The sequence below is a fragment of the Pantherophis guttatus genome, chromosome 3 (genome assembly GCF_059756535.1).
Source record: "Pantherophis guttatus breed Tessera chromosome 3, ASM5975653v1, whole genome shotgun sequence".
NCBI lineage: Eukaryota > Metazoa > Chordata > Lepidosauria > Squamata > Colubridae > Pantherophis > Pantherophis guttatus.
Window position 1 is genome coordinate 74,306,882 of NC_142065.1, and position 12,881 is coordinate 74,319,762.

Consider the following 12,881-nt stretch of genomic DNA (forward strand, 5'->3'; position numbering starts at 1 on the left):
CACCAGCCTGAAGATGACGAATGAGACTTCGCCGAAACGTCGCCAAGACACTTCCAATTTTACGTGGGAGAAGACCCGAATAAGTTTTTTTTAAAAAAAAATCTTCAAGATTGTAGAGATAAAGAATACATAGCAGAAATAATTTTTTTCTGAACAGGATTGAAAGATGCTTGTGTTTGCAGATTTATTACCTAGCAGTGGTGCAAAGCTACCTGTAGGAAGGAATTGATTTGCAGACTTGAGATATTCAGCCACTTCTCTGGCTCAGCAATTCACAATGTCACAGTGTTGATAGCTGGCCTTTTCTGCTATTTACATTCTTATTCTTGTTTTCACTCATCCAAATATTTCTGGGTTTTTTTTTTTAATTGTCCACAAGAATGAAATTGTATCTCAGATAGATGGGCTGCTAATCATCAGAAATTTCCCTCCTTTCTTTCCTTTGTTCATTTATTTAATTAAAGTGCTTTGACGGCACTGGGGGGAACCTGATTAATACAATTACAAGGTTTCACCTATGATAATACAAGTAATTCAGTAGCTGTCCTTGACATAGTTACCAGCTAACTAGGCTATTATTTCTGTATTCATCTATTGTAAAGTTCACTGAAATATGCATTTAGTAGCTGTGCCATGAACTTCATAATGTTAAAGAGAAAAAAAATACTGAAAAAAAATTGTTGTCTAATTCTGTTTGTCATAAGGTCCTGGATTAACCTGAATTGTGTTTATCTTATTTTCTCAACAATGCACAAAAATAACAGACATTGATTAGAATACATATTTAGGGAATTTTCATTTAGTATAATTTTGAGCTGTGGCTCTTATATGTTGATTTTAAAATGCATGCAATTTTTCCCTTGTAGCATTGTTTTAATGAAAATGTTGCTACCTATGTCTTACCTATATCAGGTAACCTAATGTCCTAGTACTTAAATAATAATGTAAGAATTTTGTGTATTTTTCCCACTTTTTTTCATTACAGGTTTGTTTTGAATGTAGGCCTTGTCAGATCCAAGTGCAAAAATCCAGATGAACTCTAGTAGCATTCAGTCCTTGAGCCTGTACCTGCGTACAGTATTATATATGCCATGCAAATGATCCAACGTATTTCCTAATTTTTTTTCTCTTAATTTCCACTTACATGCCCATGAGTTGATTACTTAGTGCTTGACAGCTCTCATTCATAAAATATGTATTTGTACAATTAAAAAGATACAGTAGTTTTAGATGCTGAGGATGGTGTTAGTTCCAAAATGGCACAAGCTGCAACGAACCATCTAAACTTCCAATCTTATAAACTAAGATAGTATTAATCATATTTGCTGTCTATTTAAGTCTATTGGATGCTAGAAACTGATAAAATCATTCCAAGTCCAGACTGACTGATTTTAAGAAGGTGGAGGTGAAGAGGAGGAGGAGGAGGAGGAGGAGGAGGAAGCAGGGGTGGGCTTCAAAAATTTTAGCAAGGGGTTCTCTGCCCAGTTGCTGGGAGGGCATGGCCATGGTGGGTGTGGCCTAGTCGGCCTCCTGCACCAAGGCAGGGGGTGCATTTTTGCCCTCCCCAGGCTCCGGAGACTTTCTTCAAGCCTCCAGGAGGGCAAAAACGGCCTCCCCAGGCTCCAGAGGCCCTCTGAACTTCCGATAGGCCCGTTTTTCGTCCTCCCCGAGCCTCCGTGCACGCCCTGCACTTACTTGCATCCAAAACAGGCCGCGTGGGGACTCTTGGGAGGGAGGGGTGGAGCAAGGCCAGCTAGGAGTGGGATTTGGGGGTTCTCCGAACTGCACAGAATCTTAGTTAGAGGTTCTCCCGAACCCCTGCAAACCCCCATCAGCCCACCCCTGAGAGGAGGAGGAGGAGGAAGAGGAAAAGGAGGATTCTTATACCTATTACTTTGTTACACGTAACAGATACAATAGAAGTAAATGCTCAAAAAAAGTTTTATTTCAATAAAGGCACCTACAGTAGATATGTCAATGTAAACATATGAGCCCTCAATGGTTTGTCCCAGAATATAAATTCAGGGGAAATTGTATGAAATTACGTAAATATTTTGTCTAATAGGAGTAACAAACACATGCTTTGTAAACTAAAACCTGAAGTTCCATTGCTCTTAGAATGGTTTGGTATTTGATATGTATATGTGAAAATGTCAAAAGAATGATAGATGTTCTTGAGCTCTAGTAATCTTGAGATAAATGGAAATCTCTATGGCAGCCCTCTTGTTTTCCCCTCTGCTTTATATGAGTAGAAAAAAATTGGATTTTCTATTCAGAATTTCCACATAATAGTATGGATTTGCAGTAACGTTATGAAGTGGTATCGTTCTAAAATGTATTGAAGTCTTCCTTCCTAAAAGTTATATTTCAAAAGCCAAGCGTTTGCAGCTGTTCTTGGTAAAACAATATTGTTTTCCTCTTTCTCATCTCAGTGCAATCTTTGTCAGCAGCTTTATTGTGCATGGATGAATTAACTATATTCTGTTGTCACTTGGTTTCATCGGAGAATAGGAGTGTACCAAACTCCATGTCAGATAATCAGAACTGGAGTTGCTTTACAAGTCAAGTCATTCAGACTCTTTGGTCTGGATTATGTGTCTTGCTTATTTGTCCTCCTTTATTGTCTTGTATCTTGTGGTGGAAGAAATAAATTAGCATGAGATTCAGCACAAGGTAGCGTGAAGTAAAATGGCTGAGGGAATGTGAATTGCAGAACTTACATACAGTATATAAATCTGAAAAAAAAAAATAATGTACTTAAATAGATCCTGGAAGGTATGGTATCTGTATAGCTGCCATAGACCTCAGGTTCTTTTTTAAACCTTCAAGGAGGCCGTGCAATTTCTTCAAGACATTGATGTATGATCAGAATGTTTCTTATATTCTGTTATTCTGTTTATTGTGACTGTTTGGATAGTCAGAAGGGAACACACTTATCAATCATAAAGAGTTACATTCACTTTTGTTCTCAACTCAAGCTGCTGATACTTACACTTGAAATATGTGAGTTTCAACTGAGTAACATTGTTCAGTTAACATTTGCTAATTTATTTTTGAGTGTATGCTGGTGAGTCACTTAACAACAACAATACTTTTTGACCATATTTCCAGGTTCAATTACAGTCATAAATCAAGGACTACCTATATCTTAGAGAGAAATTAAATAAATTAAAAGTACTTTTGATAAAGTCCGAAATGAAGTCCTTGTCTTAAAATTATGACAGTTATAGTCGTGGGACAAAAAAATCCCATTAAAGTCAGTCATCTCAAGATTATTTATTTGATTACATGTTTGCTTAATAAATTTATAAAGCTATCCAACATATAATTTATTACTCTGGAGTAGGGTATATTACAGGGGTAGGTTCTAAAAATTTTTACTACCAGTTCTGTGGGCATGGCTTATTTTGTGGGCATGGTTTGATGGTCATGTGACAATTCCTTAGGATTTAGCAGAGGTACTGGTCTACCAGACTTTTAACTGCTTGCAGAGCCATACTGGTCTACCTATTTGTTTTTGGAGCATTCCGGTCTACCTATTTATTTTTGGAGTGCACCGGTCTACCCATTTGTTTTTGGAGCGTTCCGGTCTACCTATTTGTTTTTGGAGCGCACTGGTCTACCACCACACTGCCTTTTACTGCTGATCAGCTGTAGGGCGGCCCTTTGAAGTGCCCAGCAAGAGTTTAAACAGTTTTTTTTCCTTCTAGCTGATCAGCTGGGACTCGGGAGGCAGCAAATAGATTGGGGGCAGGGCCAGGCAGAGGTGGTATTTACCAGTTCTCCGAACTACTCAAAATTTCCACTACCGGTTCACAAGAACGGGGGAGAACTGGTAGCAACCCACCACTGGTATATTAGTAAAAAAAAACCAATTCAAACAAAATAAAAATAATATAAACTACAAATGAACACAGCAAAACTGAAGCTGGGAATAGCAAACATTCTCCAACAGGACAGGGTCAATTATTATCCTGGTCTAATGCATGAGAAAAAAGCCAGGTCTTCATATCTCTATCCAAGGCTAATAGTACTGTATATGGAGACTAAGGAAATGGCCTTGAAGGAAATATTCACGAACCAAAAAGGGGCAAAACATTTTTAAAGTTCTGGTGAACAAGATATTATATGGAAGCAGACTAGGCAGAAATATCACACAATCAAATTTGCATATTTTTGGTATTCTAGCCTTCTTCTGAAGTTGATTTCCTGGTCTGGCCTACCTAGTAGGGCCAACATAGAGACAGATCCTGACTCTACCCAAACATTGGGTAGTAGTTTGTTCTAAAGTGTTCCAGATCAGGGTGTCAAACTTGATTTCATTGAGGGCTGCATCAAGATTGTGTTTGACCTCGGAGGCCGGGTAACTGTGGGCGTGGTGGGCGTGGCCAGCCTGACATCACCTGTGTAAGGGGCACCCCTTACAGACTCCATTTTCAGCTGCAAGGGCCTCCTGCAGTGCGGCCCTCCTGAGCTCGGGAGGGCATGCAGCCTCCCAAGCTCCATTTTCACTGGCAGAATGCCGCTGGAGGCTGTCGCAGCCAAAAATGGAACTGGGGAGGGCCACACATGGCCCTCCCGAGCTCTGTTTACTCTGGCAGAGGAACTGTGGGCCAGTCCCTCGCTGTTTCCAGGGTGGCCCCGCAGGCCAGATCTAAGCATCCTGCAGGCCAGAACTGGCCCGTGGGTCTTGAGTTTGACACCCCTGCATTAGATGATACAGCGCCACAGAGGTCATCTGGGACACATTCAATTATTGGGAAAAGCAGAGATAACCAGAACTAGGCAAAAAAAACCTGTGCTACTTAGGACTTTATAGGGATAACCAGCTTCTTGAACTGAACTTGGAAGCCTACAAGAGTAGTGTTACTATGCAGATGTATTGAGATGTGCCATTATTACTAGCTACTTGCTTTCCTAATCATTTGGTTTCAGGATAGTCTTTTAGGGCAATAATCTCTTGTAGATTATATTGCAGAATCTAGCCAATTTAGTGATATCAATAGTGACAAAGGCATGAATGTTTATGAACAGACTTCTTGACCCAGAAATAGGCAAACAAGATGGCAGGTCTTCCTGGTTGCAATTGTTATCAGCTCTTCAAGCTAGATCAAATGAATACAATTATTTACTAGTACCCACTTTCCTTAACATATAAGAAGTGAAAAATAGCCTGCTTCAGAATGGCCCCATAAATGGGGAAATGAATTCATATGAATTCAAAAAGAGCCTTGGTACTACAGTGGTTTAAAGCACCCTGTTATTAACACAGCTGCCTGCAATTTACTGCTGGTTCGAATCTCTCCAAGGCTCAAGGTTGACTCAGCCTTCCATCCTTTCTAAGGTGGGTAAATTGAGGACCCAGTTTGTGGGGGCAATAAGCTGACTTTGTATAAATATACAAAAGTATGAAGGCTATTGCTTAACGCACTGTAAGCCGCCCTGAGTCTCCGGAGAAGGGCGGCATATAAATCAAATAAAAAAAAAAAATATGTTGAAATCATTTATTTGTTTGTTTGTTTGTTTGTTTGTTCGATCGATTTATATGCCAGCCTTCTCCAGAGACTCAGGGCAGCTTACAATGCATTAAGCAATAGCCTTCATATTTTTGTATATACCTGCTTAGTAGGGCTTTCCGCCTCCCCTAAGCGGGTTCTTTTTTATACAAAGTCAGCTTATTGCCCCCACAATCCGGGCCCTCATTTTACCTACCTTGAAAGGATGGAAGGCTGAGTCAACTTTGAGCCTGGTGAGATTTGAACTTGCAGTAATTGCAGGCAGTTGGTGCTACTTAATAGCACTTTAGTCTGCTGCGCCACCAAGGCTGTTGCATTGATGGCATTAATCATGCATATAGACTGGTGTTAAACATATAGTTATGTAACAAGATAAACTTTGTAAAGTAAGGTGGTTGGTGGAAAAGTTTGAATTCTCCCTTCCGGAACTTGATGGCATTAATCCAAGTCAAGCCATCTCATTCTGGTGGCTTATTATGCAGATAGGCTAGCATTCTGAAACAAACCAGGCTATTCAGAGTTATACATCTTTTGCTACAGACAGGCCATTTACCATGGCATACTGCATGGAAGTAAGCCCCATGAATATAGACATAAATGTTTGTCTAGGTTGCTTCCAAGATTTGCTTCCGTAAAGCAAATTGTTTGCTTTTGAGGAAGTGCTTTTGCATTTTGCAAAAAGAAAAATTTAGTCTATTGAATTTGGTCATTCATTTCTTCGTGGGGTTTAAAATCTGAAGAAAGTAACACCCAGTCATTTTAAAGTATGCTTTTCTATTTTCTTTGTGGTGTTGAGATAGTTTCTTCAATAAATATAGAATCTCATTTATTTCAGAAAACAATTTCTCCACTCCCAAATCTTGAGTTATTGTTATTGTGAAGCTTTGCCTGCAGATTTTTTTGAGCAACTTAATCTTGACACGTCCCAGTTTCTCCATCAGTGAAGTTTCTATTCTTCCCTTAATAGTTTTCAGGTTTACCTGTATTTTACTCTACTGCTACGGTGATTACACAAAAAGTTTTTTAAATGATCAAGGCGTTAATTTTACTAGCAACATCTATTTTTTCATTATCACTATAGACTTTAATTATATCAGAGAAATGTGTTAGCGTAGATGCAAATTTAGAAACTGATAGGATACTTGATTAAAATTCTGCTAGCACCCTGTATAAAACGTAAATACAACATAATTTTAGATAAAATCCATTTGCTAACATTCTTCTTCAGAAAAGAAATAGGAAAAAAGGAAGATAGTTAGACATTATGAATATCTGTGCTGCGTAGCTGAAACACATAAAACTCAAAAACATTCAAATCCCATTTTAGACTCACAACAACACAGGATATTTAGGTTATCAAGGGTTTATAAAAGGTTCTTCTATATTGACATAATATAAGATCAAGCAGAAAGACAAATCTCATCTCTTTATAAATCTGCATTATGGCAACCAGTCAGATCTCCAGGTCACCTAGATAATTTATGATGCCTTCCAGATAACAAACCATCTTCTCACCTGAAACACAGTATTTAAGTTTTAGATCACGTTCTAAGATGGCCTGTTCAAGGGAAAAAAGCATGAAGGGAAGGCAACATAGAAGTATAGCAAAACTTCAATTTAACGGCTCATTTGGCGGGAAGGGGCATTCATTAAATCTCAATTTATGTCACTAATATAATTTACATTTTGGTTAAATTACATAATTGACATTTTTATACCATTCATATCCATTTATGTCAATTACATAATGATGCAAATTATACAGAAATGACATGTCTGGACTTTGTCCTTTGTTTTGGGGTGAATTCTATTTGTCCATTCCATGCAGTAGTAAATGGCTGGACAAAGGTCACAACAGATGAGCATACCTTAAAACAAATCTGATCACAATCAACTTACAACTTTTACTTTCTCTTGGAGAGGAGGGATTCTCCCCAGCTTGATTCTCCATTAAATCATAGATTGCAACCTTCAGTCCAAATTTTAGATACATTTCCTCCTAATTCCTGTTTATTCCCTTGGGCCTTAGCTCTTTCCTTACCCTGTGTTTCAGACAGTCCTGTCTCTTCTCTGTTCAAGCAGGGCTTATTCTCGTCCTGAAGATTTTCTTGGCTACAATTCTGCTTCTTTTCTCGATTCCAGCCCAGAGAAGGGCTTAGATCCCTTCTCTTGAAAATTACTTTACCAATACCATGTGACTTTCAATCTCCATCTTTTTCTATATTGAATTTTCTTTGTCCCTGGTGAAAGAGCTAGCTGTGCCTTGCCTGAGTGAATAGGAAGTCTTGAATGGAGCCCTGAGGATCAAGGTTTTGCTACACGGTATACCAACAGAAGTAGGTAGGGTCCTTGGACCCATCTCTTCTGAGCTTGGTTGTTTTCTTACAGGTGTTTCTTTACCACGCTAGTTAACATTATCAGTGCTAAAAGGAGAGCGGGGATGGATGATGTTGTCTAGTGTGGTAATGAAATATCTGCAAGAAAACAACCAAGTTCAGAGAGAGCACCACAGTTGAATCCTGAGCTACAAATATTCTCTTCCACTGGTATAATAGAAGTAGGATCTGTCTTCCAGACATCTCCAAAAGGGATTGTTGCAATATTTTCAGGATCAGACTCAATAAAGATAATTGGAGTTAGAGCTTTAAATATATTTCTTTTTAATTATGATAGGCATTCTATATTCACTGAATATTCAAGGTAGAAGCTGCGAGAATGGTGAGGGTGGCTCCTTATATATACAAGGGGTGGAGCTAGGAATGGGAGTGGTAAGTTATGAATACATTAAAGTCCAAAGAATAAGTTAACCTCTGATGTTCCATATATACATTATTTACACATTGGAGAATAAGGCATTTACATCTGACAAATCCCCCTCTAAATGCCGGTTCGTTACACAACACCAATTACATTCTGATTCAGGACAATATAATACATATAATTTAGAAGTTAAATATTTGTGTTGTTTAGAAGGTAAGGGTTTTGTTAATATGTCAGCTAATTGTTCAGAAGTATCGCAATGTATTGCTTTAATGAATCCGTCTTGAGACAGTTGTCTCACATGCTTAAACTTTATATCAATATGCCTGGACCTTTGCCCAATTGCATCGGATCTGGATATTTCAATGGCCGCTTTATTGTCTTCATGCATAATAAATGGTAAGGTGGGTTTCTTCCAAACATCAGTGATCAGATCATTGAACCATACAAGGTTATTTGCAGCCTTGGACAAACAAACATATTCCGCTTCTGTAGTAGAAGTGGCTACTAGTTCTTGTTTACCAGTATACCAGTAAACTGGACAATCATTCAATAGAAAAACATAACCAGAAGTACTCTTTCTGCATGATGTATCACCAGCCCAATCTGCATCGGCATAACAAGTAATTTTTGGTTCTCTGTCATTATTGGGTTCCAACATTAAACAAAAATCTAATGTACCCTTCAGATATCTTAGAATTCTTTTGACAGCTTCCCAATGATACAAGGTTGGTTTACTAACATATCTTGACAATAGATTGAGAGGTAATGCAATATCTGGCCTAGTCCAATTAGATATATAAAGGAGTGAACCTATAACTGATCTGTAAAATGTGTTGTCTTTAAACTCAGGGGAAGATTCATCAGTGTTTCTAAGAAAATCAGTTTGCATAGGGGTGTCACAGGTTTTAGCATTATTTAAGTTACATTTGTTTAGGAGTTCGATGATTTTATCTTTCTGTGTAAGTTTGAATCCCCTTTTAGTTTTGTTAATTTGCACACCAAGGTATTTATTCACTTTACCCAGAGATTTCAGTGAGAAGTGTTCATTTAACTTATTTACAAAGATTTCCCTGCTCTCTTTATGCTTTCCAATGTATAAAATATCGTCCACGTAAATTAATACAAATTCAATATGATCATTACTCTTTTTTACAAAGAAACAGTTATCAGCAGTGGTGGCGTTGAAATCCATGGTCTTAAGTACTTTTACCAAGCAATCGTACCATCTTTTGCCGGATTGCTTTAATCCGTACAGACTCTTATTTAATAACCAAATTTCGTTCTTATTAGTGTATTGACTGTGTGGTGCTCTTACATATATTTCCTTATCTAATTTTGCGTGTAAGTATGCGGTCTGTATGTCATATTGGAATACGTCCAGATTGAGTGCAGATGCTACTACAAGGGCTGTTTTGACACTCTCTGTTCTCACTGTGGGTGAATATGTATCAGTATAGTCTTCTGGATATTTTTGTGCATAGCCTTGTGCAACTAGTCTAGCCTTGTATAAGGTATTGCCTCCTTCTAAGTTCTTAATTTTATAAATCCACCTGGTACCTATAATTGTTTTATCCTTAGGTGCGATCGCAGGTGTGAATACATTTAATCCTTGTAAACTTTCCATCTCTTTTTCCATAGCTAGTTCCCATTTTTCTCTTTCTTCATGTGGAAGTTTCAATACTTCTTCATATGTATTAGGTGTTATTTGTTCTCCATTCATATGCATTATGTAATCTTTGTATTTATTTGGTATTTGGTTTCTATTGTTTCTAATAGTTCTTTCAGGCTTGCTATGGTTATCATGCAAATATCTAGCTTCCTTTTTTGTTAATGTGTCTGTCTTTATTTTATGCTGACTATTAGTCCAAGTTTTGGTTTTGTTCTTACTTTTGTTAATATTTTGATTTTCTGTTGTTCCTTCCTCGCAAGATATCGTATCTTTACATTTATTAGGAAATATTTCATTAAGGTGCAATTTTGACCAATTGGCCTGTTCATGGAACACAGCTGTTCTGGATACTATAAATTTGTTATTACTATCAATAAATCTGTACCCTTTGGTTCCAGTTTCGTATCCCATGAATCTTAATCTCCTGGATACGTTTTCTCCCTTTCTCCTCAATTGTTTAGGTATGTGTACGTCTGCAGTGACTCCAAATATGTGCATGTGTGATAATTTGGGTTTTCTATTGTACATCACCTCATATGGTGTCTTATTCACAATACTGGACCAGGTTCTATTTTGAGTGTAATTCGAATAATGTAATGCCTCTGACCAAAATTGTTTGCCTAAACCAGCATCCTCTAATGTGCACCTAATCATGGTTTGTAGTGTGGAATTTTTCCTCTCTGCAACTCCATTTTGAAATGCAGAAAAAGGATTGGACGTGAAATGTAACATTCCTCTATCCTTTAACCATTGGGAGAATTCTTTAGACATGAACTCACATCCCCTATCTGTCATAATTTGCTTTATTCTGATATTATGTTGTGTTTCTATACGTTTGTAGAATTCCTTAAATTTCTGAAATGTTTCATCTTTGTGCTTTAATGTGTAAACAAAACCATATCGGCTGTAGTCATCCACTATTGTTAGGAAGTAACGTTTTCTATAGGTAATTGAGGGACTTAATGGACCAACTAAGTCCATGTGTACCAAATCAAAAATATTGTTAGTTGATCTGTTAGATTTTTTTGGTCTGGGACTGGTTTTTAGTTTGGTGGACTTACATACTGAGCATTCCAAATAATTTTCACAATTTTTTATTTTGACACCTTCTGCGTGTTCAGTCATTTTTTGTACTACAGGAAAGCTTGCATGTCCTAACTTCCTGTGTAAGATGTGAGCACACTCATCATGAATTGGTTTACCTATTTTTGGTTTCTTTTCCTTGTATGTATTTTTGTGATCATGAGTTATTCTACACTCATCATTGTCACTGTTACTGACATTTTCATCATCTGCTTCAATACAATCTTCCATATTTGAGTCAATGTTATGTAAACATCTTTCTTTAGTTATCAGATAGGGTAGACCTCCTTTTATCATTACAGTACCTACATTTGTTTTGTTCTTTTCTATAGTTGCTTTCCCCTTTGAGAAAACTATATTGATATCAGATTCTCTGCTTAATTTTATGGCACTTAGTATGTTGTGAGGTATTTCTGGGATTAATAATACCCCCTCTATTTTCCCTAGACCAGGCAAGGTCACATTTCCTTTGCCTAGTACTTGAACCTTTTCTTGATTAGCTACCTTTATCACAAACTTATCTTCTATAAATGAAGATAATATACTTTTGTTGTTGGTGGTGTGATTTGTTGCACCAGAATCAATAAGCCAATTGTTATTCTCATCCTGCTGTGTTCTGGTGCTGTCTTGTTTATTTAGCCCATTCAGTGACCCAGATTTCCTCTCTTTTGAATTTTCTCTACCCCTTCTACTTTCTTTGTAATTTGGTGGACTTCTATATTTGTGTCTATCTGTGGAAGATTGTCTGTAATTATATTTGCTCCTATATTCTGGTCTATGTCTCTCTCTTGAGACTTTGGGGCAGTCTCTTCTACTATGTTCCCTGGATCCACAATTGTAGCATCTAAAGGCCTCACTATGTTTATCTTGAAAGACTACTTTCCTAAAAGGTTTGTGGTCTGTTTGGTTACTGGATCGATTTTTTCTTGAATTGTCTTCTGCTATCAATTTGTTAGATAGACTTTCTATGGATAAATATCCCAAATTAATGGTATCTAAGTGTGACATAAAGCTATCCCATGATGGATCAAGTGAATTGATAATAACACTTTTCATTGTTTGATCTGAAATCACTTCCCCCCTCAATTGTAGCTCAGCTCTTATTTTGTTTAGATTTATCAAATGCTCACTTATAGAAACCCCTGGTTTTACTCTAGAGGAAAAGAAATCCTTAGACATTCTTGTGGTTGTAGCTACGCTATCGCTGTGAAATAGATTAAACATGCATTGAATTATTTCTGATACAGTTAGGTTTGGTTTGATGCTATGATACATTGCAGGGGACACGCTAGATATTATTATGAAAAATGCTCTATGATGTAAACAATCTATTTTTAAAGTCCAAGGTCTTCTTGGAGGGCTAGTTATAAAGAATAGTAAATTTTCTTTCATGAAAATAACCTGAAGCTGTTGGTACCACTCTTGTAAATTAATGCCATCAATTCTAAGTTTTGGGAAGTCACTGGGTAAGTTACCTACATTATTCTGTCCATTACTTACAACCTGGGGCAGTCCGTGATCTCTCAAGTGCAGGAAATTACAGAACGGCATTGGGATGCTTGCAATGAGTCTGCGCGGTTCTCTGGCCAGTTCAAGTCCTTCTGGGTCGTCTACGTAGTTTCGCACATGCGCGTTGCTCATTTCTTCTTTGGTGGCGTCGTGGAAGGTTCTCTCCCTTTCAGCTCTCTCGATCCGCTCCTCCTCAGATGAGTCGGTCTCTGGCTCGGTTTTTGGGGTTCTGGTGGTGGTGACGGTTCTTTTCTTCTTTTTGTGTGCGTTGGTATTCAATTTTGTCTGTGGTGTAGGGCGAAATCGGCATGGCTCTCTGGGCTCGGGCGTCGTCGCTTTCG

General features: G+C 37.8%; 1 protein-coding gene across 3 annotated transcripts in view; it reads left to right on the plus strand.

Moving 5' to 3' along the window:
* ST6GALNAC3 (ST6 N-acetylgalactosaminide alpha-2,6-sialyltransferase 3) overlaps positions 1–12,881 on the plus strand; it is a 366,227-nt gene that overhangs the window by 327,774 nt on the left and 25,572 nt on the right. The window lies entirely within an intron of this gene.